We start from the raw sequence: 6,000 nt of genomic DNA, 5'->3' as shown, positions 1-6,000 counted from the left end.
TTATCATAATTTGAAATCATTTATAGACAGTGATTTAGAGCAGTCACCTTCTCTGAGGTCACAGCCACCTGATGAACTATGGAGCTGTGGCACGAGAGGAGAGATGGAGAGAAGAGGAAGCTTTAGCCATCTTGAGAAAAGTAAGCTCGTAAATCAGCGTCTATCTTCCTCTCTCGGAGTTGCTTTAGTTTTTGTCTGAGAGTGGTGGGTTCTGCTGTGGCAGCAGCAAGGGCATCCTGGCTACACAGATGTGCTGTTGAATCTCCCCTGACTGTGAAGCCAGGGGGGCTCACGTTGATCTGCCTGCGCATCTGCTGGAGTCACAGTGTTAAAAAAAAAATATAATAGAATAAAATAAATTTAAAAATAATAATAAAAGCCCCATGTTTCACAGGTTTCGACTGCTATAAGATATGTGCTTACTCCCGTGCCTTAACTCCTGCTTAGCAGATAGGCCCTGCCTGAGCCTCAGCTATTTTAATTCACAGCGAGAAGTAGGGCTCCAACTCTTACGCAGTCACTGAGCAGAGGCTGCAGTTTGCCAGCAGCAGTACCAGGCTGGTGCCTGCACCACGCTGCTCCCAAGAGATGCTGCGCTGGTGTCTCCACACACCCGGGCAGCCCGTTCCCCTTGCGCTCGTCCTGCCCGGTGCCGGTGCCCACGGCTGCTCGCTGCCACACGGCCCATACCCCGTGCAAAGATGCGCAGGGCAGGGCCGCCGCTTCGGACAGAGGCCAGTCCCGGCAACTCTCTTACAACACGTTTTCCTAACGAATCCCAAGTAGACTTTTTGCTGCGGCTCTGTCGGCCCCCGAGCGGGCAAGTGGCACCGGAGCCACAGGAGGACGCGGCGCCCAGGCTTTGGTCCCTCCGATCAAAATGTCCCCGAAGGGAATTGTTTTCTTACCGATCTGCCGAATGCTCCCAGAGTAATTTTAAATCACCGAACCACTATTTATTAACGTAATGCTCTTAACATTGAAAGTACACTTAATCCCCGGCGCCCTCGTAACGAGCCGGGCGGGGGGGGGGGGGGGGCGGAGCGGGGCAGGAGAGGGAAGTGTGGAGTGGGCTACGGGCGCTGCCCGTTAGCAGCCGGGTAGGGGCAACAGCGTGACTGCTGCCCGCCCGAGGGCGCCGGCCGGGCGGGGAAAGCTGGGCTTGGGGAAGCCGCTGCGCTCTCGCGGCCTGGCCCCCATGAGAGAGGCCGAGCCGCCCGTTCGCTAGTGACAGAGATCAACTTCTCCAGGGCAAGCCGCCTCAAGAGCACCGGAGAGCGGCACCGCACGCACCTGACCTGCTGATAATTGACTGTCCCAGCCTCTTGCCCCTCAGCGCGCTCCCTCCCGCAGAAGGGCGGGGGGCGGCTGCAGGCAGCCGCAGAAGCGCCTTGGCCGCCCGGCTCCTCGGCGGGGCAGCTAGTGCCGGCAGCGGGCGAGCAGCGCGTCTCTCCTCAGCGAGTCCCACAGGAGAAGGAGGGCATGGGGCACCCCCGCTAGGTTTCACCTCCATCCGTGATGCCGCCGCAGCCACCGGCACTGCATCTACCGCCCAGCCCCCGAAGACACCGCTGGGCTTTCTTGAGGTGAGCGGCCACCTCCGGGCGGCTCTACCCTTCCCCGAGTCGGGGCAGGGCTCCATGCAGCAGTGCCCTCAGCCAAGCAGTCCCGCAGCAGGAAAGAAGGACCGGGTGCTCAGGTGGGGAAGTTTGTGTGCGGGACAGCGGAGCCGGCAGCCGGTGCGGGGAGAGGCGGCGCGCCCGCTCCTGCGCTTCATCTGTTGTAGAGAGGACGCGCGTGGGAGTAGGGAGGCACCTGGAAAGCCGGCCCCAGGTGGAGGGAGAGCAGCTGGTTGGAGCGGAGGCGGGGGGAGGAAAGGAGAAGGTGGGGAAGCAGGCGGGGACAGGAGGGGATGGGGGAGCTGCAAAAGGAGGTGGCAGCTCCTGAGCACCGGCGCCTCGCCCCTCAGTGGAGCACCGCTGCTCCCTGAGGTTGATGGTGCTGCCGACCCAGGCGCCGCTACTGTCCTCGGCTCCGCGGGAGTGGCGTTTTCCTTCGGGTCTTCGCCGTGCAACTGCTGGGAAAAGTGGCTGTGCCCCTAGAGCGACTTAGTGCAAGGTTAGGGGTTGGTTCGTATGGGACTTGCGGAGGGCGGGGAGGTCGCGGATCGCGCTTCTGTGTTCGCTCCCGGGCGCTACCCAAGAGGAAACCTGCAGGCGCTGAGTCCCGGTTCCCGGCAGCGCGGCTGCGGCCTCGCCGACCGGGAGCGGAGCGGCGGAGCAGCGGCGCCGTCCCGGCCCGCGTTGAGCTGGGCGGCCGCCGCCTGTCTCCTGCGCAGCCCGGCGGCAGCTCGGCTTTCAGAAACTTTGTGTGCCTCTCGGAAGCCAAGGTGGTATAAACAGCGTGGCTCAGGGACCCGGTGCAGAGCGCAAGCTGCGGGATGGCTGTCTTGTTTGTTTGCCCGTTATCTAGGCTGCTGGCAGTAGGTTTGTAATGTGTGTGTTTGGGTTTTGAATCTGTATTTATTTACAGGACTCGGATATTAATCACTCATGTCTTACAAAGCTCATTAGTGGTGACTTGTTACCATGACAACAGGACCCCTCTGAGTCTTCGGGGTTATCTCTTTGCCCGATTTTTATTTTATTTTATTTTTAAATTCCCATGAAGCCTGTTCATACTAGTGTCGTCTTTTATCACCGAGGAGAAAAATAAGCAAATAAAACCTGCGTGACCCTGTAGCACCTATTCAGAGTTCTTCTAATGCCCAGTTATTGTCCCAGCCTTAATGATACATGGATGGGACTAAGCAAGTGTCTGAGTTATACAAGATTTCTTAGTAGTTGTTTTCCTACCTTTCTTTAGCAATAAAGCTCAGACTAAGATACAGTTTGACTTGTCGCTTGTTCAAAGTACTCCTTAGACATGTTAGTACTGAAGAGTGTGACATCTGTTATCTTTGTGTATCGTTTAGTAGCACAGAACCCTTTGAGAGGCGTGGTATTGCGGTCTCTGTAGGTTTATTGCTACAGCAGAGCTGGGAATCAGGAGAGACTTATTGTGTAACTTTGTCACCTTCTGGTGGTATGACCTTGACAGGTCTCTTGACTTCTTTATATTCTGTTGTGTCTCAACAAAAGGAAATGTTGCCCACTTGTACCTCTGAAGTGCTCTGAGCTAATCAAGCAAAACATTTTTCTAAGGTGGAGTACTGCTAAAACTTAATATATTGTTTTCTGTTATGAGAAGTAAACATGTCATACATTGCTTTAATGATACAGATGAAAATCCCCCTTTTTCATTTCATTCTTTATTTAACACTGTACAGTCATGTTAGCTTTTCAAAATATGTGTAATCATCCCATTTATGCTAACTACCAGTTACTGCTTTCCTGGGTTAACTTCATCAGACAGGTAAAAATGTGACTCCCTATCAGTCTTAAATTTATAGGAATATATACTGTGATGAAGAGTATACATTCAGCAAGAAGTAAAGAAAAAGTAGTAAAATTGATTTACAGTCTCAATTACTTGTCTTAGCATTGCAACCTGAGAGGGACTTAAATGCTTTTTTCAAGTGAAGAAGTAAGCAAGCACGTACTTTTAACTATATGTCAAGTTAAACATCTGAAAGTGTTCTACCAATTTTCATTGTTTTCCAAGAAACATTTTAGCATGTAGGGTTATGTTGGGAAGCATGGGAAGTGGGTGTGTAGGAAATATTTTAGAATATACAGTTCTAAATCAAAATACTACCTAAGTGATATTGAGTTAAAACCATTTTAGATTACATGAGTAGTAAGTTATAATAGTAGGGGAATTTAGTAAGAAGTGTACGTTTTTATTCTTTCTTGAAATGCTCCTTTTAAGTGAATAAAATATATCTGCAATGAAATAAGTATATCTTTCCTACTGTGAAGAGTCTATCCTCAGCTTAGTTAAGCAAAGTGGTAAAAGGTATGCTCATTCAACATGCATTCATGTTCCCTAAAATCAGTTGGCAAATTTCACTTCAAGCATCCTTAGTTACCAGTGAAGTAACTTTTTGAGTCTCATGAACAGAAAGGAAGAAGATGAAATGACTTCTTAGTCAGCATCTCGTCTCCTTTGGAGGTCACTGACTTAAATTTCCATACTGAACTCTTAAATTTTTACTACTTAGTGCTGCACTGTCAATACAGGTAGAGAGAAAATTATCTAGCTATTACTTTGTGCTTTACATCCTCTTCAAAGGTCAGTCTTTTATTACTGGTGATGGTAAGGACACCTGATAATCCAGTTCAATTCTCAGATCCTAATGGTCATGAGAGGAAAAAAAAAAAATCTTCATTTTATTTTTTAGGATTGATAACAGGGCAGTAAGAAAGATAATTCATAAGAATCCTATATTGCTTTTGTAGTTATTTTTCAGAACAATAACCACTTAGACAACTGAGTATATGAGCTGTCACTGATAAAGGTGTTCTGTTTGAGGGAGTGGGAAAAAAAGTGCATAGATGTGAAGTCTAAATTCATATGTATGGATTTTGATATTCGTTTGTGTTGTATTTTACTCAGTATTATACCAAAGTACCTTGGAGGTATGCTGGTTTTCATAAACAGAGATGCTCCTAACGGTGTTCATATTCAAGCTACACGTACTGCTCAAGTCAGATATTGCTGAAATTTTGTTGGCATGTGGAAATAAACTTGGTATTGTTTGTATCTCTGTTATTAAAAGTCTTTCAATGGCTTTGGTGAGTAAGGTACTGGACCAGTATTTGACATTTTCCCTAGTCGTCCTGTCCCTATTTATCATTCAGTCTGGCTTATTTGGAGTGTAGGATCTTGAGTGTAGAATCTTGTTATGGGCATATATTGTGCCCAGACATTTCTCTGTTGGAGCAGCAACATGTTACCACAGTACAATAACAGGAGGTGATAGCCAACATTTTTCCTGTTATCAGTCACCATGGTCTTTGCATGATGAATAGTTACTATCTGAGAGGCAGTAGGATTGTTGTAGATCAGTGTGAAAGAGCAGTGGAGGAGTTGTTTCTAATGCTAGTTCCTTAAAATTCCTTTTTGCTAAATATATTTGAAGAAAATAGCTTTCAGAGAAAAAGCTCACAGATCTGTTCTCCAAGGGCTAAAGAGTAAAGAGTGGCTCATTCATGCTTTTTCACCTGTGTTTGCTATAAGGTTGAATGTACTAGTTTTCTGGATGTAAAAATAAGGCAATCATTAATTTGAAAAATGCGTATTAGCAGCAAGGGTATCATAAATGCTGAAACCAGTACTAAAGATCAAAAAATCTTGATTTCTGCCCCCACCCCCCTCTCCCTGGTGTTTTATAGGAGGGAGAAAGGGAGATAAGTACCCTTGTGAATTTGAGCTTATAAAACACACAACTTCATTTGACAGAAGTAATGATGTTAGAAAGGTATGAGAGCTGTTTCCATATTGTTACAGTTGGGAGGTTAATTATGTTCTTCATAAACTGCTATAAAACATTGACACTTCAAAATATGATTTACTTGGTTTAACTATATCTCTTTGGTCTTTTCAAAATGACTATGCTAATTGATACTGATGCCTTCTGATAAACCAGGTTCATAGATTAAGGCAGAGTTATTTCCTATGAAAGGTTTACAGATAAAAAACTGACTTTTAAAGTGATCTATTTTCTGTTATATATGGTAGATTTACTTCTTTCTTTGGAATTTAGCTGTCAAAGCTGAGATACAACAAATATTGTATTTTCACATACCAATGGAAGGTGAAGTAAAACTCTTCTGGTTTGGTTATTTTATTCTTCTTAAGGGTGAGGTCACTTAAATATGAAGACCTAGAAAAGCTCCTTCCTGACCTTTCATTTACTTGCTGCATTTTTTAATGAACTCTGTACAATTATTTCAAAATGACTTGGAATTTTAAGGCCCAAATTTGAAACAACCCACAGAAATATGTTTAAAAAATATATTCTGGAGGGAAGATTCCACCAGGTCTCTAATGCCTGAT

The 6,000-nt window shown here is 46.3% G+C and overlaps 1 protein-coding gene across 5 annotated transcripts in view; it reads left to right on the top strand.

The window, feature by feature from the left end:
* Window positions 1-1,071: 1,071 nt before the first annotated feature.
* The window catches only part of SHISAL1 (shisa like 1), an 84,302-nt gene continuing 79,373 nt past the window's right edge, over window positions 1,072-6,000 (top strand). For 3 of the 5 annotated variants that reach the window (XR_011741807.1, XM_065829174.2, XM_065829172.2), the window contains exon 1: window positions 1,907-2,118. The gene's annotated coding sequence lies outside the window, so the exon portion shown is untranslated. Of the gene's footprint in view, window positions 1,587-1,607; window positions 1,700-1,906; window positions 2,119-6,000 lie in introns of those variants that run through there. The other 2 variants (XM_065829173.2, XM_071816506.1) reach the window with 2 other exon arrangements.

This window comes from Patagioenas fasciata, chromosome 1 (genome assembly GCF_037038585.1).
Source record: "Patagioenas fasciata isolate bPatFas1 chromosome 1, bPatFas1.hap1, whole genome shotgun sequence".
Taxonomy (NCBI): Eukaryota; Metazoa; Chordata; class Aves; order Columbiformes; family Columbidae; genus Patagioenas; species Patagioenas fasciata.
Note: the sequence above shows the minus strand (reverse complement) of the source record. Positions and strands in the feature narration are given on the sequence as shown.